Source organism: Pan troglodytes, chromosome 12 (assembly GCF_028858775.2).
Source record: "Pan troglodytes isolate AG18354 chromosome 12, NHGRI_mPanTro3-v2.0_pri, whole genome shotgun sequence".
Lineage (NCBI taxonomy): Eukaryota > Metazoa > Chordata > Mammalia > Primates > Hominidae > Pan > Pan troglodytes.
The window spans coordinates 39595079-39622189 of record NC_072410.2 but is presented as its reverse complement, the minus strand read 5'-3'; the positions used below and the strand labels follow the sequence as shown (position 1 = coordinate 39622189).

The following is a 27111-nucleotide window of genomic DNA, read 5'->3' as shown; positions in this document are numbered from 1 at the left end:
TGTCACAATAAGTACTAGACACTTTTACTTGGGGATAACAAATAGGGACAGTTTATGGGCCTTGTGGGAACATCCTCATAATCTCAAATTCCCTTCGTGATCCTTACAACATGATCACCCCCAAAAAATTCCAAAACGCTTGCCTTGTTGAAAAAAAAAACATAGAAAAACTTTCAGAAAAGAAAGAAACCATTCTCACTTAGATCATCCTCACTGAATTACCAACAAATCTCAAGTTTTAATTTCCATTCTCACCTATTGGTTATCTCCTATTGTATTGTCTAGCATTATTTTTTTTAATGTTGAAGAATGTTAAAAGTAAATTAAACACACACACACACACACACACACAAAGTAAATTAAACACATCATAACATCCACCACTACAAGCTTCATGATGTGTCCTAAACAATAAACTTTCCACATATGGCTAAATGTGATGTGCTCACACTTAACAAGAGTAATTCTACAGTATCACCCAATGGGCATCCCATACCCAAGTTCACCTAGTTTGAAATTGAAAATTGGATGTAAGAACCTGGGTGCCCATAGCATGCTAAACTCAATATTTCAAACACAAACACATCCTATCCACCTCCTTTCTACCAGAATGAGATCTGTTCTTTTTCTTCTGTTCCTCTGATCATTAACGCCATGCTGAGGAAAGAGATTTTATTTGTTTGTGTTTGCTTTTATATAACCACCATACATATTTGGCTATTGGCAAGAATATATTTCGCAATTCTTAAAAAATTCAGAATTTCTTATTAATATTAAACCTATTGTTTTCTCTTAGAAGTATTTTTAATTGGCCAGGCATGGTGGCTCACACCTGTAATCCCATTACTTTGGGAGGCTAGGTGGGCAGATCACCTGAGGTCCAGAGTTCGAGACCAGCCTGACCAACATGAAAAAACCCCATCTCTACTAAAATACAAAATTAGCTGGGCATGATGGGGCAAGCCTGTAATCCCAGCTACTCAGGAGGCTGAGGCAGGAGGCTCGCTTGAACCTGGGAGGCAGAGGCTGCAGTGAGCTGACATCGTGCCATTGCACTCTGGCCTGGGCAACAAGAGTGAAACTCCATCTCAAAAAAAAAAAAAAAAAAGAAAAAGAAAAATTAATAGAAATATTCTTAATCTTGGACTGTGTAATTTGGTCTCTATTTCTCTTAAGTTTTATAATTTTATGATTTTTTTGTGTTAATTCAGTGCAAAGTTTTCAGCATTGTCTTTCTATTTACTAATACTGATCTACAAACTATCAGGTCTATTATTCTATGGCTCTATGTATGAATTTCAATGTGCCTAACTTGTTATTTTTCTTACTTCTGTGTTCTCTTTCATTCATATATATATATATATATATATGAAATATATATATTGCATATATGTATCATCCATATATATATGCATGATATATATATCATACATAGGTAACTAATAGCTTATTATTTGCATTTATAATTTATCTGTCCTCTATTCATGTTATTGCAATGGATGTTGATATTATACTTATGTATCTGAGGAAATAAAATCTATTTATATCATATTACTGATTTGCATTTTTGCTGAGAGTATACATATTGGTATACTCATTTTGGTAAATGTTGACTATCAATCTGAGTGATACTTTCAGTCATTTACTTTGAACCTGAAATTTTCATTCTCAGGTTCATCGTCAAAAGGATTAACAAACAGAATCTTTTGATGCTTGCCCATTCATATTTTGGATTTACAGTTGCCTTTCTGGGTCACCAACTGATATTGGGGCTAATTTAGTGCCAGCTTGGCCCGTGTTTCTTTTTTCCTGGTTGTGCTTATTTCCTTCAGCCAACCACGGCAAGGAATTGTATGCAAACCTTAGGTAGCTGGCCTAAGTTTTTCTCAGCCCCTGCGAACGGGCAGGGAGCCCAGGCTTCTGTTTCACAAGATGAGCTAGACTTTGATCTTCAATAGCGCCTAAGGTACTTTCGGGCCCCGTTATCCAAGAACCCTAACTCCAGACTCTCTCCTCACACATTCAGTCCTTGATCCCAGCAGGCACACAGCTTCAGCCCCTGCCTGCTACAGTGTGTTTCTATTCATATTCTAGCCCATGGACATCTTTTTCCTGCTTGTGGTTAAATTACTTCCTTTTATTTCATTTTTATTTACTCTTACTTAGCACTTCCATTTTTGAAGGGAAGGGAATATGTAAATGCACAAACTATATTCTTATTGCGGCCAGAAGTCGCCCCGTTTCTTTTCAAGATTCCATCACAATTCCTTGTCTGCCTCAGCAAAATATATTCAACATGCTCTGCTGTTCCACTCCCCAACAGCTTGCACTCTGTCCAATTTCTAACATTTTATAGCAACTATCTCAAAAAAGTCACTGATGATCTCTGCTTCCCACATAATAGTATGAAGTTTTCCACCTTTAATCTCTGCAATGGTAGATATTTGCCAATGTCCTCTTGCTTTAAATTGCTTTTCCTAGTGTTATTTTCATACTTCATAAAAGTTGTGATACAAGCATAAGCATATGAATGCCAAATAAAAACAAACAGATGTAGGCTTTCTATGGTACTAATATAACCCTTTTTCTTACATAGAAGAGTCAAGTTTAATACCTTCGATTAAAACTTTTTAAGTTAGTCAATGGATTTCTACTAATTGTGCAGAACAAAATTAGTAACATATTCCATAGAGTCGGGCAGAGTTTTGACATCATTGGCCTTACTTCCCTGTATGCATGGGAGTATAGAAGACAAACGGAAAAGCAAATACTTTCAAAACAAGCAATTCTCATTTGCAAGGTTATTTTAGACTTATTTGTATGGAAGAACATTGAGTGCCCAATACTTTTATTTTATTTTGTTTTATGCGAAGCATAGTTGGTGTAAATGAAATCAGTGACTACATTTCTTAAGTCTCATTCTAGAGACAATATTAAAGTCTTAATGGCATAACATAATCATACACTGTTTTTCCTTGAAATGTTATTAAAGTGCTTGTAGATTCTTATGCAGTTGTTAGAAATAATAGAAAGAGATTTATATACAATTCATCAGCTTCTCCAAGTATTAACATTTTTCAAAAGTATAGAATAACATCACAACCAGGATACTGGCATTAAAACATCAACTGATCTTATTCAAATATCCTATGTTACTTCTACTCATAAATATGTGTGTGTGTTTAGTTCTATATTATTTTATCCCTTGAGTAGGTTCTTATATCCACGACCATAGTCCAGATACTCAAAAGTTCCATCAATCCAATTAGAAAATGATAGAAAAAGATGAAAAGCATAACAAAGATGAAAAGTAAACAGACAACAAATGAGTACATTAAAATATTTTCAGCATTGTTAGCCATAAAGGAAATGCAAGTTAAAATCACAATGAGAAGATGTCACTGCACACTTATCAGAATGGCTAAAATTAAAAATAGTGACAATACCAAGTGTTTGGAAAGGATGTCAAGAAATTGGATCTCTCATGTACTGTTAGTAGAAATATAAAATGGTAGAGCCACTCTAGAAAGAAATTAGGAAAATTCTTTTTTTTCTTTTTACTTTTTTTTTTTTTTTTTTTTGAGACAGAGTCTCGCTCTGTCACCCAGGCTGGAGTGCAGTGGCACAATCTTGGCTCACTACAACCTCTGCCTCCCGGGTTCAAACACTTTTCTCGCCTCAGTCTCCCACGTAGCTGGGACTACAGGTGTGCACCATCATGCCCTGCTAATTTTTTTTTTTTTTTTTTTTTTTTTTTTTTTAGTAGAAACAGGGTTTCACCATGTTGGCCAGTGTAGTCTAGAAATTCTGACCTCAAGTGATCTGCCCTCCTTGGCCTCCCAAAGTGCTAGGATTACAAGCGTGAGCTACCATGCCTGGCCAGAAATTTCTCATAAAATTAAATATGTCTTTATAAAATGACCCAGTAATTTTACTTTCTAGTTTTTATAGCAATGAAATAAAAACTTGTGTTCACCCAAAAGCATATGAACAAACGTTTATACTCTCTTTATTCATAATAGCCCCCCAATAAAAACAACCTAGATATTGTTCAACAGGTGAATGTTTAAACAAACTGTAATAACATAGACTACTACTTACCAATAAAAAGAATGAACTATTGATATACGGTACAACTTCGCTGGATCACAAGGGAAATATTCTGAGTGAAGAAGCTTCTCTCTTAAGATTGCATATTGTATGATTACATTTATATTGAAATGATAAAATTTTAGGAATGATTAACACATTAGTGATTGCCAGGTTTGAAACAGAGATGGGAGGGAGATAGGTATGTTTACAAAAGAACAACACAAAGGATTTTAGTGATGATACACTATTTTATATTATTGTGACACTCTTTGGGTAAGAAATTTAACAGTTTCTTGTAGATGTCATTTCACTGATCTTTATAATATTCTTAAGAATAAAAATACAATTTTCTGGAAGATAGTGATAAACATATATATATATATACACACACACATTTATACACACAATACAATATTTAGTGTTATGCCATTGCAAACACATATATACGTGTGTGTGAGTATATACGTATGTGTATCTGTGTATGTATGTATGTATCTATCTACCTATCTATCTATCTGTCTATCATCATCTATCTTTATCTATCTATCTATCCATCAATCTAGAGGGAGAGACATTCCTTGTTTTAGTAGCAAACTTGAGTAAATAAATCAATGGGGAAAATAATAAACAGCAGACTACAAACTCTAGCTTATTCAACCAATTTCAACATAATAATTTGGTTGTTAGGAAAGATCTTATTTCAGAACGCTGAGATATTTGTCACAAAAATATAATGTGTCAAACTTCCAAAAGTCTTGCTACATTTACGCTAGTGATTTAATAAGTTTTCACAGGAGACAATCTTCAACATTTTCCAAGGATAACAATTCTCAGAAAGGCCACGAGATCTATTTAAGAAGACAAATGTTAATTATCTGCCACAAACTTTCATTCTGCTCTAGACTCACCTAATATTTACTGAGGGACTACATCATTTAGGCCTGTGGGGAGATTTGGAATGAAATTTCCATTGACTGTACACCTGAGGTTTGGTGATAGCAAAATTAAATACATGTTAAATAGACATATTATTTCTTAGAGCAAAGGAAGGAGTAATCAATTCTGACTTGTGAAATTGTGGTATTTAAACTGGATGTACACAAAAGAGAATTATAATAATAATAAAATATGAAATATGAGGTAAGTCATACCTCTCCAAAGCTATACTCTTGTTCCCCGTCTTTCATTCACATCCTTTATCTAGATGACCATCAAGTAGTACTTTGCATCTCCTTGGAACAAAGATGTCCCTGACATATCTGAAGTGAGGAACATATAAAGATGGAGATATAGTGAGAGGTCAGTCCAGGGAAAATAATTAGGACAAGATCCCAGATCATTGCAAAATAAGCTACAGATAGAATATTATTTCTTTTTATATTAGCCAGTGCAGAAAATATAGGTTTATTGGACATTTCAAAAAATTTATGGAAATTATTATTGCAATTTAACAGGTCTGGAAGATGAATCAGGTAATGTCGAAAATGTGAGATACTTGCTCTCTTTGCGTCATAGTTATTCTTTGCATAGTCATGTGTTTTAGGACTCATTACAAGACATGGTCATTAATTGTTCACCAGTAAGTTTGCTACATTCAACTTTGAGGATAGGTAGCGCATTTTGCTTATCTCTTCCGTACTTATTACAGTTCCTGAAGAAATGAATGTTTACTGTAATTAGAAACAAATAAATCAGCTCAAATATGAGTAGTTTTATATATGTAATGGTATGTTCTTGGGTAATTTCAAATACTACAGGTTCTTCTGGAGACTGATATGCAAATATTAAGAACCTTTGAAATACACATCTACTTTCCTGCCAAAAATTTCATATGTAGGTATTTTACCTAGAAAGTAGCAAAAGATAAACAAAAAAAAGTATAAACACATGGTTACTCATCAAGTTTATAATTGAAAAAAGTGAACATATTAAAATATTCAACAGTGGGAAATGGTTAAAATGATAGTATATACACAAAATGCTATAAAGAGCTATAAATATCATAATACTAAAATTACAGAATCATATGGGCCATTTCTGGTATTCTGAGGAAAAATTATGGTCTAAAAATTATCAGAAACTATAGTTCTAATATTTAAAAATAATACACATGTAAAATGATAAAAGCTGTTATTTTCTCTGGCTGCTAGAATTAAAATTTTCATTTTTTCCTTTGTGCATCCTCTTTCAAAATACCAGTGACAAAAAAGTTTAAATAAATGCAAAATAGCCTCAGAGAAACATTGCAATTTGTTAACATAATAGGTTGTATTTCTCAGCCTGCCTTTACCGAGGGGTGTTCATGTGACTAATTTCTCAGCATAGGGACATTAGTGCAAGCATGGTGAACAAATTTCATGGTTGAGTCCTAAGCCTATAGGTAAATGATCTTCCAGCTTTCCTTTCCCTCCTTATTGGCTAGAGGATAGATGCATACATGGCTTACTTTCTTTTTCTTTTTTTTTTTTTTTTTGAGACGGAGTCTTGCTTTGTTGCCAAGGCGCTATCTGGGCTCACTGCAAACTCCGCCTCCCGGGTTCACGCCATTCTCCTGTCTCAGCCTCCGGAGTAGCTGGGACTACAGGCGCCCGCCACTATGCCCGGCTAATTTTTTGGTATTTTTAATAGAGACGGGGTTTTACTGTGTTAGCCAGGATGGTCTCGATCTGCTGACCTCGTGATCCGCCTGCCTCGACCTCCCAAAGTGCTTAGATTTCAGGCGTGAGCCACCGTGTCCGGCCCATGGCTTACTTTCAACAACAACCACAACAAAAAAAATACGGAAGGAATTTGTCCTTGCAAAGCTGTCAGTGTGGAATCCTCAACTGAAACTCTTGTATGGATTCAAATAAACTTTGTGGAATCCATTGTATTTGGAGCTCTCTTTTTGCAATAACATAGACTCTTATGTATGTATTATAAGAATTGGTACCAAAATTAAGTGTTACTATAATTAATTTAAAATATGCGACATTCACTTAGGGATAGTAGGGTAGAGAAGGCACATTTGTTGCAGCTGAGTAACAGGTGACTCCTGTTATACTATAGCAAAATACATGGTAAAGATAGATGATTGAGTGAACGAATATTGTTCAGATATCTGTTGCCTTGCTGGTTTGAAAAAGCCAGCTTCTTTTAGATTCCTAATGCCAGAAAATACATCTGTTACTCACAAACTCTTTGAAGGTCCTTTGTGATTGTCAACAACAACAATAAAAAGGAAAGTTATTCTAAATAGTCAAAGACATTGATTGCCTTCTCACCCAAGCCTATTTGATTGATCTAGGTTGTTCTAAGGCAAGCACAGTTAAAATTAGGGAAAGATGGATAGTTTGAAAATGGTAGGTAGGGTATAAATTGGGTTTTAAAACCGTGCTTGCAAACACATAAAATTGTGTAGAAACAAACAGAACAAAAATCCACTAAGTTTTTTGAGGAGGGTGTATTGATAAGTATTCCACAGGCCTGACTTTAAAGAGTGCATTTTTTGTTCTTATGTTCTTCCTTTCATGTTCTTTTATTTCTTTCTTATTTTCTTACTCTTTTCTTCTTTTCCTCGTTTATTTTTGTTTTGGCTTTCTTAATTAGAGAATTGTGTAATTATATACAACAAAATTTTAGGTGTAAAATTAGATTAAATTTGAGAAATATATACAGCCATGTAACTACAATAGCATGCCATGGTATATAACATTTGCCTCATCCCAAAATGTTATGTTTCTTTATCTTTACCACACTCTGGACCCTGGCAACCACTGATGTACATTCCATCACTATAATTTTGTCTTTCATAAAATTTTATACAATTAGCATCAAACTGTATGTAGTATTTTGTAACTGATTTTTTTTTTAACTTCACAGAATGTGTCCGAGATTCTCCAGGTTGTAACATACATCAATGATTCACTAATTTTATTGGTAAATATCATTACATCATGTCAATCTACCACACCTTGTTTATCTACTGAGCAGTTCATTAGCATTTAGTTATTATCTCTTCTTGGTAATGATAAATAAATCTGCAAGTCTTTTTGTAGCCATTAACTTTTATTTCTTTTGAGTAAATACCTAGAAGTGGAATTAGTGGAATTATTGGATCACAGGGTAAAGATATACCTTATATTCTAAGAAATCATCAAATTGTTTTCCAAATTGGCTATGCTATTTTTATTCCCATCAGAAATATTTGAATGTCTCAATTACCTCATATATTTGCCAACATTTGGTATTGCTACATTTTTATTTAGTTTTAGCCATTCTTGTTCACATGTAGAGGTAATTCATTGTAGTGGTTTTAAAAATATATCCACAAATTTTTTGAAACTTCTCCATTAAAGAGGTGGAGATTTATTCTCTACCCTTTAAGTGTAGACTGTACTTAGTGATTTGCATCTAACAAATAGAATAAAGCAGTGGGAGAGACACAGAGAGAGAGAGAGGGAGAGAGAGAGAGAGAAGAGAGAGAGAGAGAGAGAGAGTGTGTGTGTGAGTGTGTGTATGTTTTCTCCAAAACTAGGTCCTAGCCATTGGGACTTCCTCATTACACTCTGTCTTAGATTACTTAATCTTGGAGGAAGGAAGCTGCAATTTGTGAGTATCTATTTGGAGAGGCCTGAGTGGCAAACACTTGAAGTCTCACACCAACAACCAACAAGAAACTAGGACTGCTAACAACTGCATGAGTGAGTGGGAAGCTCATGAAATGACTGTAACTGGCTGATAGTTTGATTGCAACCCAAAATGACCCAGGTAAATTGCTCTTAGATTCCTGACCCTCATAAACTGTGACATAATAAATGTTTATTTTTATGCTAAATTTTGGTGAAATATATTACTCGACAATAGTGAATATTTATGGTATTAATTTTCAGTTCTGTAATGACATAATATTGAGAATCACTTCATGTGTTTTTGATATAATATTTCTTTCTTGTTTTTTGTCACCCAGGCTGGAGTGCAACGGTGCAGTCTCTGCTCACTGCAAGCTCCGCCTCCGGGATTCAAGCAATTCTCCTGCCTCGGCCCCCCCAAGTAACTGGGATTGCAGATGCCTGCCACCACACCCAGCTAATTTTTGTATTTTTAGTAGAGACAGGGTTTCACCATGTTGGCCAGGCTGGTCTCGAATTCCTGACCTCATGATCCACCGGCCTCGGCCTCCCAAAGTGCTGGGATGACAGGCATGAGCCACTGCACCTGGCCCATATTTCTTTTGAGAAGTTTCTGTTTAAATCTTTGAACATCTTTTAATGGGTTGTCCAGTTTCATTCTGAATTTACAGGTTTACATTTTGAACTATATTCTCCAAGTGCATGCTTATCATTTTATTCTTTTAATGATATTTCTTGAGGAACAAATGTTTTTTTTTAATTATCTTTTTTCATTTTACAGTTTGTTCTCTTTGTATCTTTTAGAAAAAAAAATAAGTCATGGATATTTTCTCCCATGCTTTGTAATAGAACTTTCATAGATTTTGCTATTGTATTTAGATCTTTTCTCCATTTTAAGTAAATTTTTGTATATAAGATAGTGGTCAAATATTATTTTGTTCTTTCTTTCATATAAATAGTCAATTTTTTTCATTATTTGTTGAAAATATATTCCTTTCCCTACTGAATTGTTTTGGTTCCTTTATAGAATCATTTGATCAATTATGTATTTGTGAATTTGTGGACCTGCTATGCTGTTCCATTGGTCCATATCTCATTCTCATATGAAAAATGTACTGTCTTGAATACTAGCTTTATAATCTCATGAGACCAGCTGGTATGCATCATCAAGCTTTGATTTTTAATTTTTTTTTTTTGCCTATTCTAGGTCATTGACATTTATATTTAATTTTAAACATTCGTTTACCAATATTTTGCCAAAACCAAAAATGTGTTATGGTATTTTAAGTGGAATTACAGTAGATTTCAATCAATTTTAGGAGAGAACTAATTTGAATTCCTGGTTAAATCAAACTTGGTCATAACATATTATACATTTTAAATGTTGTTGGATTTGATGATACAATATTTAGAAATATTTTTATGTTTATAGTTACCTTTTCTATGTCTGAAAATGTCAAAAAATAGGTAAATGAAAATAGGCATGCTGGACTTAATACCTAGGTGATGGGTTGATAGGTGCAGTAAACCATCATGGCACTCCTTTACATATTTAATGAAACTGCACATCCTGCACAGGTACCCTGGAACTTAAAACAAAAAGAAAAAGAAAAGAGAAAATAGACATTTTTATACAGACATTTTTTACTAGCTATAGCATTCTGGACTGTCAGGTTTTTTGTTTTTGGTTTTTTTTTTTTTGGCTTGTTTGTTTACTTTGCCGTTTGTTTGCTTTTGTCTTTAATTACAGTATTTTAAAGAAACAACCAACATTCTTTTGTTTTGCTTTGTTTCTGATAAGATGTCTAATAGCATTGTCCTTTTCCCTCTGGGTTTTATTTATTTTTGACTGCTTTTATGACTTTTTTTCCTTAATGGTGATTCCAGCAATTTGATTGTAATAGCCCTAGATGTGTGTGCTATTTTTTTCTGCTTTGTGTTTATTGAGTTTTCTAGATATATAACATTATACTTTCATCAAATTTAGAAATATTCTAGCTATTATTTTTTCAAAAATCTTTGTTTTTTTCTCCCTTATTTTCTAAGTAAGGACTAAATTTACACTTGTATTAGGTTGCCTGATATTGTTATATAGCTCATTAGTGCTCTATTTATTTTTTTTTTCTCAATCCGTTCTTATTACATTCACTTTTGGATAGTTTCTATTTCTGTGTTCAAGTTTACTAGTATTTTCTTCTGCAGTTTCTAGAATTAATCTTTTCCAGAATAATATGGAAATTTTATTTCTGATATTAAGTTTTTTACAACTGTAAGTTAATTTTATGTCTTTTTTATACCTCCAATTTTCTTCTCTTTTTTATTATACTTTTCTTTTTGTGATGGGAAATAGCTCATCTTGTGACTAAATGTGTTCATGAACAATTACAAAAAGAAAAGCCCTCAACCAAGTTAAATATTAAGTGCAAAGATATTTGTAGAAAAAAGTATTTGTAAACTAATAACAGAACACTTCATCTCACTAACTATTGAGGGAATAACATTTAAATAATTGGTACAATTTTTTTTCCAAACTGTTTAAGAAAAAAGAAATTTTGAAGTTTGATAAAACTCAGTGTTTGTGGGCATATGGGTGGAAGACACTTCTGCCATATTTGTGAAAATAAAAATTGACATGTCTTTGGAATAAATTTTATAGTGTTTGCCATGTGAATTGGCAATTTTACTCTCAACAAATACATTCCATGATTATAATAACATGTGTGCAAAGATATGGGCAAAAATTCTCATTGCATATTATTATTATTATTTGAGACAGAGTCTCGCTCTCTCACCCAGGCTGGAGTGCAGTGGCACAATCTCAGCTCACTGCAACCTCCGCCTCCCGGGTTCAAGCAATTCTTCTGCCTCAGCCTTCCGAGTAGCTGGAACTGCAGGCATGCGCCATTATGCTGGAGTAATATTTGTATTTTTAGCAGAGACAAGGTTTCATCACGTTGGCCAGGCTGGTCTCGAACTCCTGAACTCGTGATCCGCCCATCTCAGCCTCCCAAAGCGCTGGGATCACAGGCGTGAGCCACTGTGCCCGGCCTGAACATTATTTTTAAATACAAATGATTAGTGTTTCCAAATATTGACTACATGTACATATACTTTACTCCAAGTGGTTGGAAAATAGCATATATGAGAGAGAGAGGAGACAGAGAGAGAGCGAGAGAGAGAGGAGAGAAAGAGAGAGAGAAATTTGATGAGATACCCTTGTGGTCTGGATCCAGAGTTTTAGGTAGGAAGAAGGTACACTTACAGATTTCATCATGCATCCCTTAGCAATATTGAAATTTTCCTACAAGACTTTGTGGGTTTCATATTTTTAAGACATATAGCTAGTATGTAGGAGTTTTTGGTTGTTGTTGTTCCGTTTTTAAATGCAGCACAGTTTTACATTTCCCTTTTTCTCCATCTGACATTTCAGAACATTCTGGCTGTTTTCCTTTTGTTTCCTTTCCTGTCCTGAGATTTATCTCTTCTTTCTTGCCACAAATTTTACCCTATCTTTAAAATTTAGGCTTCATTCTTCAAGGAGGATATTGGACATGAACTTGTCTGAGGGGTAGTGTTTCTCAATAGACTTGATGGCTAAGACTGATCCTTGACTTGTGCATGGATGGGAAAGGCTCTTGGATGGGACATGGAATTGGCCAGATCACATAGGATAATATAATATTTGGGTAAAATTTATCTGATAAATGTTTACTATATCAGTAGGAAAATTCAGTAAAACATTCATCCTATACTGTTAGTCTATATGCAGGTCATTAGTCAAGTCCAATACCGTATACAAAAAATTCTGTATGTCTCTTGTACTCTACAATTCTTCTCTCCAGTTTCCTTCTGATAAATGAATTAATGTTTATATTTCAGTGGACAAAACTGGGTTTAATTGATAGTTCAAGATGTTGGAAGAGTAACTATTCAGATTCAGGGTAATAAAACAATAATAATAATAAATATCATCTTAGTACAAGTGCCAGCATATTTTGGGGTTTTATGATTATTAAAATATTATTAGGATGGATAGGTTATTGTCTTGCCTGAGGATAAGAGCAGCATTTCTAGAACTCACGTACAGCTGTAGTAGTGGTTAATTATGACATCACTCTAAAATAATGAAACTAAATAAAGTCATTTTCTCACACTGAGCAATATTAGCTTTTATCTTTACCCATGTTATATTTTGGTGTCTGTTTCTCATATGTTTAAGCCTAAACCATAGATATTGATTGATTCTACCAAAATCTGAAGTGTTATTTTTAATCCTTATACCATAGAAATTTTAGAAAGATAGAGGTATTTTATGATGGATTAGTATGCTATAATCTTTACACATTACAAAAATTCTTTTAGTTATTTTTTAAGGTATGGCAAAACTTCATGGTATATGTGTGTGTGTGTGTGTGTGTGTGTATTTGCCCTTTAAAGTAATTTATTATACACTTTTCTAGATACTGAGGCTAAAGAGGTGAAGAAGCTAGATAAATGTTCTATCTTCACGGAATTGATACACCAATGTAGGGAGACAGATAATATAAACATGCCTACCTAAACAAGCAAACAAACAGGGCTACTTCACATAGTCATGATTGCGATAAAAGGGAAGAATGAAAACAAAGTAAGGACTCAAGGGATGCACAGCTGAAAAATTATGTCTTCTTGTAAAGAGGGGGAAGATGGGAGTAGTTGATTGAGCTAGGTTCTAAATGACGAGAAGGAAGTAGACAAGTGGAGGTTGAGGGTACAATGTATTTCATACGCCTAGTGCACAGGTGTTTATTGAGCCAACTGAAATTTTGAGCTAGACTGAATGATATAACCAAATAATCAGGTAATATGATATAAACAACATTAATTAACAACTCAATGTCAGAGCTAAAACAAACAATGGGGGAAAAAAGAACACTTTTAAGAAGACACATCCCAAAACAGGCAAGGTATTTTCTTTTTTTCTGGCAGTGTTTTTTTCTCTAGTGTGCTGTGAATATAAAGGATCTGCATATATTGACTGACTTAAGTAAGTCTGTAAGGTGTAGGCATTTATATTTTATTTGTTTGTGGTACAAATAATATATGTAGTGCCTAAGACAGATATTCAAAGAAAAGTGCCTACTTTTTTCTGACATGGAAATTCACATAGACTTCAGAATCAAGAAGAGTTTGTTTAGAATCTTGACTTTGCTTCTCATTGCCTCATGACCTTCACCAATAGTTTAACCTAATTCCCCACTTTCTTATTTATTAAATGGGACTATTGACACATTACTCTAGATCTGTTGGATGAAATGCATAAGACAAGGTATATAAAACACTTATATAAAATAATTATTGTTTTTGCAGAAGATAATAGAATGTATAATTTGAAAGAGAAATCAATATTCGCTGCTGCTTCTGTAACAAATTGCTTTCCAAAAAAGAAAGAAGAAACAGTTTAAATTATTATCTACTGTCAGTGTCAAATTTAAGGCCATCAGATCAAATATACCTTGAGGTCAATAAAAAATGTTTTAAATCGTAATAAAATGCTTTGTAACTGTGATATTTTATAATTAATATATATAATTATATATGTATATTATAGATTGTTCAAATTAATTCTTTTTATCATAGGTACATTTCTTAAAGTTTGTAATTAATCCTTTACTGTTACAATTTTTTATCCTCTACTGTTATATATATTCTACTCTAAAATTGTTATGCAATATTTAAATATGTAAGAAACTGATAAGATCTTTAGAAAGAACTCACAGAAAGAATTTTCTTCTACTTCCTTGAGCTGTTGTCTTTTTTCTCTTCTTGGTAGTATCAGGTGAGTGCCTGCAGGAACCAGGCAAATATCAATATTGGCAATCTAGCTGAGCTATCACATTTTTTGTCTTTAATACTAAGGATAAAAGTTCAAGATGTTTAAGTGCCATAAAAATTCTGTATAAAATTAATATAGGTAAAAATATAATCATTTACTAGTCTTATGAATTACCTACCAGTAGACAAGTTAGCTACCGTAATGCTCAAATATAAGCCTCTACATCTATAATGAGAGTACTAGTGCATGTTTACTTCTTTGCGTATTTACTAAAAGGGTTAATAATAATATGTATTTTAAAACAACGATTACAATATTGTTACTCACCTGTTGTTATACATCAAATTTTTTGAGACAATGATTACAATATGATTCTTCACCCATTTTTATATATTCAATTTTTTTTTGAAACTTTCAGAAAACAAAACATCGCAGGACAATACAATAAAGTAACAAATGATTTAGCCTTTGCTTTGCCAAGACCAGCAAGATCTTCCCTCTATGCACCAAAGCAATAGAATGCATTGCACTGATGGAGAAATTGAATTTGGAGAATAATCTAGGAAAAAGATATCCAATGACAAAATGAATTATATTGGGGTGGGACACCTCTAGATATAACTGCAAAATCTGATTAAATAATGGTATTCAACTTCCAACTAACACAAATGTTTTTCTCATAAGAATATTTTTAATTTATTTAATATTACAACTTCTCTCTAAGTGTTTTGCTTACTTATTTGATAATTATTCATATCTAGCAGCTATAAGCCCAAGAAAATTTTTCCTCTAACTCTGGTTCATTTGATTCATGAAAGTCCTACTATTTTACAGTGAACATCACCTATAATTCCACTGTAAGTACTGTTTTATTATTAGGGTAACATACACCCTTAGAAAACACCAAGTTTTAGAATTCCTTCCATGGAAGTAAGAGCTGGGTTTAGGAAAGAGCTTGGAATCACCACAAAGGCAGCAAATATGCTTAAAGAATCCATGATTTTCCAAATGAACAGTCATTCGATAGCAGCTTCCTTCTCTCAGATGTGGGTAGTCATTAAAAATCCATTAAAAAATCAGCCTACATAGATTGTGATTTTCATTTAGAACAGGAACTCAGTATTCACCAAGAGGAAGCAAATATGAAGGCAAGGTGGGAAAGCTAAGAGAATACATGAATATCCATGTAACAAGCATGGATATTCATTTAACTACTAATTATAGGTGGAATAGGATCAATAAACAAAAATCATGGGTTAGGGACTTAAATACACAAGTTTAAATCTCAGCTCTGTGTAAACTTGAAAAAGTATGTGAAGTCTCATTTGTATTTGAACACATATGAGGGTGTGAGGGACTGATTGCCATCTCTGGCAAATACATGCTCAAAAATTCTAAGCAGAGTGACCATGGTGATGATGGCAGCTGTGGTGATGGTAAAGAAAATGAGTTGGAGACTACTGAACCATTAATCTGCTCCCAAACGATTCTGTTCTCAAAGCTCAAAGTCATGACCAACATGACATATCAGATTTTGATGACAGAATTCCACTTTGACTTGTCAATTCATTTAGCACCACCATGGTATGCACCCCTGCCATTCTTGTTCATCTTATACAATGAAGTTCTTTCTATAATATTTTATTGAACTCTCATTTTTATAACTATTTGGTTTTTCTTTTATCGTCCTCATACTCTTCCCTCCAATATTTCAAATTTAATTTATGAAATGGTAACATCATATACAACAAATTCAACTCATATTCTCAATCACATTCAGAATGCCCACTCCACTCTTGGCACCTCCAACTTACATAAAACTTAGCTTACACTTAAAACTAACTAGAAGGAAATATTTTAACCATGACAATTTTTTAAAGTGGAAGAAAGGGATAAATATTTAACATTTTTTCTTCATGTAGAAAACTAAAATTCTATAGCAAGTGGCCTGAACCATATATCTAAACATTTAGAATATCCCAGCAACACAAAGTGACTTTGTTACTAGACAAGTTATTTAGGGAGCATAAGATGATTGGCCAAGATTTGGGTAGATTATTCTGTGTAATGAAAGAGGGCATCACCTTAGGAGAAATAAAGGGAGTATCAATATATTGTGCAAAATGTTGAAAGAAACATACATATAGTTGCAGTAGGCAAAGCCTTATAGCATAGAGACATTTGAGATGATCTCTAGATTTGGAGTTGGCAGTTTCTCTAGACTTGTATTCCTCAAAAAACTGTGAATGCTTTGTCACATTTTCTTACAGGTGAGTAGAAATAGGCAAAATGTGGTAAGGAAATCTTCCTGGTTAGGAAAAAATGAAAGTCAGATCTGTTTACTACTAACAGGACTAGCTTATCTAAAATCATGGGATGAATAACTTAAATGGGAATGCACCATGTAATGCCTAGAAATCTAAGAGAAGTGTTAAGAATTCAAGTGCTAGGAAAAAAAAAACTGAAAGAATACATTATTTCCTATTAGTCAAATACTAATCTTGAAAAACATCTGATACCTTTTGAAAATATATTAGACTCATAATTCTGCAGATGACCCTTGGCAAAATAGTTTAATCATTGGATATAATTCAGGGTCCCCAGTATATAAAACAATATCTATAATTAATTAATTAATTAATTATGTTTTTATGTATGTATTTTGAGAATAAGTCTCATTCTGTTGGCCAGGCTGGAGTGCAGTAGCACAATCTCAGCTCACTACAACCTCTGTTCACTACAACCTCCACCTCCCAGGTTCAAATGATTCTCCTACCTCAGCCTCCTGAGTAGCTGGTACTACAGGCATGCACCACCACACTCGGCTAATTTTTGTATTTGTTTGTAGTAGGGATGGGGTTTCACCATGTTGGTTCAGGCTGATCTTGAATTCCTGACCTCAAGTGATCTGCCCACCTCGGCCTCCAAAAGGGCTCGATTACAGGCGTGAGCCACCGCACCTGGCCCAAGATCTATATTTTGTTAACTTATTGTACTCAAAGTACAGCATTATCTAAACAAATCAGCTAGAAATGTATTGTAATCTAAATGATAATCAGATCCTACTTACAATGCAGAAAAGTACCCTTTTGTTTCCTAAGCCATGCACTTAGAGAGGTTAATATGTTGGCACATTTTGGGTAGTTAGCCTGAATGATATTTATACAGAAGGGGTAATTCCCTTAAATGAGCATTGTACAAAATGATATTACATTTAAAAGGTAATAACAATTTCATGGAAAATTGCTTTCCAAAATACACAGAGAACCAACAATAATATGTTTCAAGTGCACAAATTACCTAAGTTGTCTCCAGTAGCATTTTAGATACATTTGAAAAGAGGCATTTCTTTGCTTACAATATTAAATATCCTATTAAATCGGCTGACACCTAGACAAATATTATCTTCAGAAGCAATGGTAAAAATTTTAGGAGATTATTTCCAACTGCCATGAGAGAAAAGCAGCAGAAAAACTGCTCATTTTTTTTCCAAGAAGAAAATTGAAGTTACAGAAATCAAAGTAACCTGACTAAAAAGTATATTACCTGGAAAGTTTGACTTCGGGGTTTCCATTGTTTCTTAGCACCAGTTTTATTATAGGTATATGGACAAATAGGTTCCTTAGTCTAAAATAGCAAATGAAATCTGTCATATCTGTGGAGGTTCATGCTGATGCTTACCTAGAAAAAAGTTGTCTTCTGAGAATAAGGTATTCAGAAGCCTGTCCACCCATCCACATATTTAGAATGAGGAGCCCCGGATAAGCAGGAAGAGCTAATGCTTTTCTTGTAGTGAAGACATAGAGGGTTTCCCCAGGAGGATTTTATCAGTATAGCATGGACTAAGGATAAGCAGTTATACTTCCTCAAGAATTTTCTGAGAGAACTTATCCCAGGAGAGACAAATGGTTCCTCTTGGAAGTAAAAACCTTAGCTATGGACTGTAATATATTGGTAGGATAATAGATTGTTACTAAATTTACTTTCAGTAGATTTCATTGTCAATGTATATTAAAGCCATAAAATACTATATTTAACTTCAATGTAAAAGTATTTGAAAAGTCACAGAAGAAGTGTATCATTTGGATACAAGATATCACTCAGAGAATTTATCTAAGATGGTTAATAGTAGTTGTGCATATTTATGCACAAGGATACTCACTGCAGCATAGTTTACATGAGAAAAATGTTAGAACTAACCAAAGTGGTCAACAAATGATGATTTGCTAAATACTTTATCATTAATAATTCTAGTTTAGATACACATTAATAGACACATGAAGTTTTTTCACTATATACTAGGTTTAAGGAAGCAGTTCATAAAATATTATTAATGTGACCACTTTTATAAAAATATTCTTTTATATGCATAGAAAAAACTGCAATATTTACAGCAAAAGTGTTTAAATCTGGATTTTGAGGTTGCAAACAACGAAAATTATATTATCTTCATTATCTATTTTGATTGCAATAAAATATGTATTACTTGCAAAAATAAGATAACATTTAATGAAAAAGATGAATCACATCAACTTCTTCAATATTAAATGAAAGTTAATAATATCAGGACAGGAGATACAAGAATGTTCGAAATGAAACGCAAAGCAATGTAGGAAAGATACTCACCACATCTAAAAAATGCAAAATACTCATATATTGAATATTTAAATAACTTAAATGAATAGCAGACAGCATAATAGAAAATGACAAGAAATTTCAATATGTCTTTTATATGCACACAAAATAAAACCATATATGAATAGCCAAAACACAAAATAAAAGTTGATGAACTCATTAGTTTTGCTTGAAATGCAAATTAAAATGACTAAAGGGGGTTTCCACTTTCTATAATATCAACATTAAACAAAACTGCCATCAGATAAAAGTTATAAACTCTGGAGAAATACATAGATATGAAAAAAGAAATATGAAAACACTAAAAAACAATGAAGAGCAGACATCGCCAGGAGAGTAGCTCACAGGAAAGGGAATAACACAGGTGAATTTGTAATTTTTCTTGGTTTTTCATCTGAGGACAGCCAATGCTAAACTGACTCAAACTTAGATACAAACAGGTATTATTACTGACCAAAGAATCAATGGACAGTTTTAGAGGACAGCACAGATGCTGAAAACTTAAGAAATCTCAGAAAGGACAGACCCAAAGAAGGGAAGCTCCAAATTCTGCATACAAACTATACAAATCACTGGCTGATCTCCAAACTCCACATGTGTGGGGCAGAATCCAATAATGAAAAATCTGAATAAAGATTTCAGATGCTCCCCAGAGCAGGAGAGACAGAGTTTGGAGTTTTGCTGCAGCTGAGTTAAGTGCCCATTAAAGCAAAAAAGTAATACTTTTCAGAGTCATAACAGAATCCAAAATCACTAACACATAATTCATAATGTCCATGGTACAATTCAAAACTATTAGACCTACGAAGGTATAAGAAAATGTAGTCATTCTATAAGAGAAAAATAAGACCATAAGAAGCAGCTTTTAGGTGAGTAAGATGTTTGAATTAGTACATACAGATTTTCAAGCAACAAATACATTCCTGTTCAAAGACTTTTTTATATATATATAAAATATATATTATGTATATAATACATATTATATATAATAAATATATATTATATATAATATATGATATATAATGTATATAATGTATATAATACATTATATATAATAAATATATATAATATATAATATATGATAAATATATAATATATAATAAATATATATAATATAATATATGATAAATATATAATATATGATATATATAAATATATATTATATATTATATATAATATATGATATATATTATATATATATTATATATGATATATAATATATATCATATATTATATATTATAAATATATATAATATATAATATATATTATATATTATATATTATATATGATATATAATATATATTATATATCATATATAATATATAATACATATTATATATAATAAATATTATATATCATATATAATATATAATATATATTATATATAATATATAATAAATATATATTATATATTATATATAATTATATATTATATATTATATATAATAAATATATAATAAATTATATACAATAAATATATATTATATATAATAAATTATATATAATAAATATATATTATATATAATAAATTATATATAATAAATATATATTATATATAATAAATATATATTATATATTATATATAATGAATATATATTATATATTATATATAATAAATATATATTATATATTATATATAATAAATATATATTTATTATATATTATATATTATATATAATAAATATATATTATATATTAATTATATATATTTATTATATATAATATATAATAAATATATATTATATAATATATAATAAATATATATTATATAATATATAATAAATATATATTATATAATATATATAATAAATATATATTATATAATATATAATAAATATATATTATATAATATATAATAAATATATATTATATAATATATAATAAATATATATCATATATAAATATATTTATTATATAATATATAATATAAATATATATATAATATATATATTTGCCAACCAAGAAATCTCAGCAGGGAGGGAAAAACTGTATAAATAAACCAAATGCAAATTCTAAAGCTGAAAATTACAGGGGAAAAAAAGGTTAAAAAATAAATAGAGCCTAAGTGATGTGTGAAGCAATATCAAATGGTATAAGGTATGTGTAATGGGAGACCCACAAGGACAGTAGAGAGAGACTCAAAAAGAAAAAAAAAAAACTACTAATAAAAAGGTGAAATTCTCTAAATTCATTGAATGACATACATTAACAAATTAAAAAATTCCAATAAACCCTAATCAGGAGAAATATAAAAACCAAAACAAACAAACAAACAAAAAGCCATGCCTAACGTCATCATACTTAAATTGCTGGCCGACAAAAGGAGCAGCAGAATGAGAAGGGCTTCTGGGATTTTGACAGCAGTCTATTTCTTGACCTGGGTGAAGTTATCTATTTGCTTTATTTAAATTCAATGAGCTGTGACTTTATTTGGGGGTGTGTGTATTTATGTGTTTATGTATTTTATATTTTATTAAAATTTTAAAATAAAAAAACTAGGTTTCTGCTTTATCTGTAACATTTAAAGAACTTGGAGGTTGTTGTTCCTATCCTTAAAAAAATAAGAAGCTAGACAAACTGAAAATCAAGGTTTTTGTTCGGACCCATAGAGAATTACTGCCACAAGAAAACCACTACTTTGGGAAGTGGAGGGCCAAGAGCATCAAGAGAGATGGAGCCAAGTCTATTTACCAGAATCATAAGACACTGAAAGTCATAAGTGCTAAGTGCATTTACTTCATATATATATATATATATATAGAGAGAGAGAGAGAGAGAGAGAGAGATGCATGAAGTAATATATTTATACGTGTGTGTGTGTGTGTGTATATATATATATATATATAGAGAGAGAGAGAGAGACATAGAGAGAGACAGGGTCTCCTCTGTCACCCAGGCTGGAGTGCAGTGGCACCATCATAGCTTCCTGTAACCTCGAGCTCCTAAGCTCAAGTGATCCTCCTGCCTCAGCCTCCTAAATAGTGGGCACTACAGGCACGTGTCACCCTGCCTGGCTAATTTTTAAAAATTTTTGTAGAGATGGTGTCTCACTGTATTTTCCAGGCTTGTCTCAAACTCCTGGCCTCAAGTGATCCTCCACCTTGGTTTCCAAAAGTATTGGGATTACAGACATGAGACACCATGCCTTCACTAATAATTTTGATGAATTATGGATGGTTGAGTACAAATAATAGTGAACATTTTTTTTTAAATGGCAGCTGAAAATATGTAGCTGGGATGAGTTGTGAGATGGGTTCACACTTCCCTGGGATTTTCTTTCAGGAACCCTATCTGGGTCCTATGGAGAAAGGGTTAGCCAAAGGCTAATACTAAAACCTTATACCATACTGAGGTAGGGATTTCTATCTCATTCAAGATGTCCCCAGCCTTCCTCTTATACCTAAGGTAAAGAAGCAATGGCAACGCATTAAACAAATATACTGAGGTTGCTGCAGCTAGGAAAGTAAGCAGAGGGGAGTTCGTGAAGGAGGAGATGTGTAGCTAGAAGAGGGACAGAACACTTGTGGAGGCTAAACTCCTGAGATAGATGCAACCCCACTAGAACACTAAGACATAATCAGAAGATTATGGAATGGACCCTTCCCTCATACCCTACCACTGCACCAAAAGGGACCCAGAAAATTAAGAGTGGATTATAGCTAAAGGTGCCACAAGATACAGATTCACTCAGAGGAGAAGTACTTAGGGAAGCCCTAAGTCAAGAGAATTGATGCAAAGAAAAAAAAAAGACACTAGAATAATTTGACATCTCTGGTACATACAGATACAGCAAACATTAAACACTGCCCAACTCCTAGCCATACTAATGCAAATTCTCATAGTCAAGGCCTGTTTAACTGAGTTATATTGCTGATAGAACATGTTCAGCTTTCAACAACAAAAAAATTACAAATTATGAAGAAAATCCAGAACATAGTCTGAAGAGACAAAGCACTCATCAGAAACAGATTTAAATATGATGCAGCCATGGGATTTTAAAAACCTATGACTAATATGTTAAGATTGCTGGTTGGGGATGGTGGCTCATGCCTGTAATCCCTTTGGGTGGCTAAGGTGGGCAGATCATGAGGTCAAGAGATGGAGACAATCCTGGCCAATATGGTGAAACCCCATATCTACTAAAAATACAAAAATTAGTTGGGTGTGGTGGCACGCGACTGTAGTCCCAGCTACTCAGGAGGCAGAGGCAGGAGAATAGCTTGAACCCAGGAGGCAGAGGTTGCAGTGAGCTGAGATTATGCCACTGCACTCCAGTCTGGAGAGAGAGCGAGACTCCATCTCAAAAAAGAAAAGATTGATATTGGCAAAAATAGACAACATGCAAAACTAGACAACATGCAAAACTAGATGTGTAATGTCAGCAGAGATATGAAAACTGTGAGAAAAAATTAAAAGGCAATCCTGAAAAAGCACTCTTACTGTTCAACAATAAGAAAATAAATAACTAAATTTTAAAAAGTTTAAGGTATCTGAACAAATATTTCACCAAATAAGATATACTAATGGAAATAAGAATATTAAAAATTCAACATTATTTTCCATAAAAGAAATGCAAATTCCGTAACAATGAACTATCACTAAACACCTATTAGAATAGCTAATAACAAAAAATTGACAATACCAATTTCCGGCAGATGCTAAACAACATCTCATTTATTGCTGGTAAGAAGGCAAAATATATAGCCATTTTGGAGGACAGTCTAGCAATACCTTTTAAAACTAAACGTAGTCTTAATTATATAATCTATCAATCACAATTGAAATGTATTCACCTAATCTATTTGAAAACTTATCCACACCAAAACTTGCATACAAATAATGTTTACAACAACTTTATTCACAATCACCCAGAACTGTGGATAAACTGTGGTATGAATATGCAATAGAATACTATCCAGTGATAACAATGAATGAACTATTAATCCACAGAACAACATGTATGGGTTTGAAATGCATATTACTAAGTGAAGCAAGCTAGATTGAAAATGCCATAAACTGTGTGATTCAATTTATATGACATTATGGAGAAGAGGAAGAAGAGGGAGAAGAAGGAGACAGAGGAAGAAGAAAGTAGATTTGTATTTGCATGAGGTGGAGGAAGAGAGGAGTGTTGAATAGCTAATGCATAGAAATATTGTTAGGGCAATAAAATTATCCTGTATGTTGCTGTAGTGGGGGATATATGACATTATTTATTTGTCAAAGGCCATAGAACTCTATAGCACAAATGAGCCATACTGTATACAATTATTTTAAAAAATTAGTGAGTCTGGGATCCCAGCATAGAATGCAGATTAGAACAAAATAATATGACTGTATGACAAATGTATGACAACCTCACTGAATGTGTTATGGATAAGAAGGCCTGACCTCAGTAACTTTGAAAATGAGTAGAAGTATAAGACTAAAGGAAAAAGAAACTGTCCATTAACACTGAACTCTAATTGGTAAACATTTTTTTTTCCTCCGGGTATGGGTTAATTATTTGGAAACTACTATACATTTTTAGTGGGTTTGGGCAAAGAAGTGAATGGATGGCATATGGTGGGACTTAGATTCTCACTCATTGGAGAAGGAGGTTAAAAGCAAATGAGAGAGAAAGTTGGAATTAACCATAAGATGTAAACTGAGAGTTGGAGATATAGATGGGTAAATATAGAAACAATTATAGAGGTCTTTGTATTGTATAAACAGATTAGTATACATGGATATATTTCCCCAGGCTCTGTCCAGTGAGAGTGCAAAGATATTCCAATAACAATGAACACAACCAGCACCCAAAACTAGATTTCAAATTTTATTGACTAATAAAAGGAACAAGGTCTCCTTAGAGAAATGGCTGATTCTTGTCCTTGGGCAGTGAATACATGAGGTAAGCCTAGAGTCATTTGCAGCTCCTGAAAGGAAGGAAATGTTCAACAAAGACGATAATGGGGATGCATCAAGGTGACAGAGGAGCCAAATAAAAGAACTCCCAATGGCAAAGCTGGAAACCATTAAAGCAACAAAATAATGTATTAAGAAAATTAGTGTAGTACTAGATTATAATCCAAGTTATAAAATAAATAGCTATGCTTCTAAATGAGTAAATAAATAAATGGAAGAGAATAGGCAAATTTCCCATACAAAAAAAATAAAAATAATTTATGTAGATATTCTCCTTAAAAGGTAGTGGAGTATAGCTTTCACACCTTGAATGTAATGTGAACATTGCAATTTCCTTCCAAAGACTACAGTATGGAAAGAAGGGAAATGGAGCAATTTGAGTGTGGAATGACCCAATAAGCACTTCCTCAGAACAGGTGCTCAAAGTCAATATCAACAGTGATGAGTCACATTAATCATATGTACCCTAGACATGATGTGATGAAAATGGTCCTTTCTCTTTGCAGTCTTCCTCCTAAGAAACTATAGCTTAAGTCTGAGTAGCAGAAAAACATTAGCAAATCCATATTAAGAGACATTCCAAAACTGGATCAGTATTGCTCAAAACTGCCAAGGTCATAATAAAAAATAAAAGTCTGAGAAATTGTTTTAGCATAGAGGAGCATACGGAGATGTGATATAGCTAAATATAATGTGGCATCATGGATGGGATCCTGAAACAGAAAAGGAATATTATGGAAAAACTAAAGTAATTCAAACTAAGTAAAGACCTTATCTTAGTAAATAATATACCAACATTGGTTTAGTCAGGCAAGGTGGCATATACCTACAGTCCCAGCTACAGTTTGGGAGGCTGAGGCAGAAGGATTATTTGAGGCCAGGAGTTTGAGGACAGCCTAGGTAACATAGTGAGAACCCTGTCTTAAAGAAAGAAAAAGAAAGAAGAAAGAAAGAAAGAAAGAAAGAAAGAAAGAAAGAAAGAAAGAAAGAAAGAAAGAAAGAAAGGAAAAGGAAAAAATTAGTCTATTAATTGTGACAACTGTTTCCTATCAGTGTAATATGTAAATAAGGCAACTAGGGGTGACGTACATTGAAACCTTCTGTACCCTTTGCAACTTCTTTGTAAATCTAAATCTACTCATAAAAAAGTCTATTTTAGAAAGTAAAAACAACAAACAATATTCCATGACACATTCTAAAATATTCTACAATCAGATTTTCTTCATTATTTTTTGCTTTAAGTTACACAGTTATGTTTTGTACTTGGGACAGTGATTATATTCATCATCTGCTTCCTAGAACCCTTGAGTATAAGGTGCATGGCTGAGTCTACTAGGTGACTGCTCACATGGGCTGAATCAGCTGGAAGCATGCATCTAGGAATCTATTCCTCATCATTTGCCAAGAATATCTAATACAATCATTTCCGCTGAGGCCATAAGGCTAGCTTACTTTGGTTTTGTTTGTTTGTTTGTTTGTTTGTTTCAAAAGACACTATTTCAGGCAAAGAGTTCTAGCCAGGGCCTTAAAACATGAAGGAACAGCTGAAACCATCCATGATTCCAAGTCTGACTGTCTTGGGTTAATTTATCGCAGAAACTGAAATAATCAGAATGGGAGAAAGCTGAATCACTTATTTCATAAGGACTCAGTCAATGATTTCCCAGAAGGCAAGAATGAATTTCAAACAGCAAAGGCATGAGATGAATTGCCAGGGCTTACAATCTATCTTGCAAAGGTAAGGAAAACCAGAAGTAAAATCTTAGATTTAAAAAAAAATCTTAGAGAGAGAATAAATTTATCTCTCATCCCTGTTCCCATTCATATTGATTGTTTCACTTCATTCCATCCCCTTATCCCTAGAGGTATATATGTTTATTTGTTATTTGTGTGTCCTTTTAGTGTCTGTGAAAATACAAAAAAATGAAAATAAAAACACATATATATTTCCCCATTTAATGGAGAAAGACAGCATAAAATATGCACTCATCTGTATCTTGTTTTTTTAATTTCAGATGATGACTGAAGAGCCCTATGCAAATCAGAATCTG

The 27111-nt window shown here is 32.7% G+C and overlaps 1 long non-coding RNA gene across 4 annotated transcripts in view; it reads right to left on the bottom strand.

Moving 5' to 3' along the window:
- LOC134807806 (uncharacterized) overlaps nt 1-27111 on the bottom strand; it is a 415718-nt gene that overhangs the window by 3975 nt on the left and 384632 nt on the right. For 3 of the 4 annotated variants that reach the window (XR_010149080.1, XR_010149083.1, XR_010149081.1), the window contains 2 exons: nt 14460-14528; nt 5244-5351 (listed from right to left, as the gene is read on the bottom strand). This is a non-coding gene — a long non-coding RNA (uncharacterized LOC134807806). The remainder of the gene's footprint in view (nt 1-5243; nt 5352-14459; nt 14529-27111) is intronic. The other variant, XR_010149082.1, reaches the window with a different exon arrangement.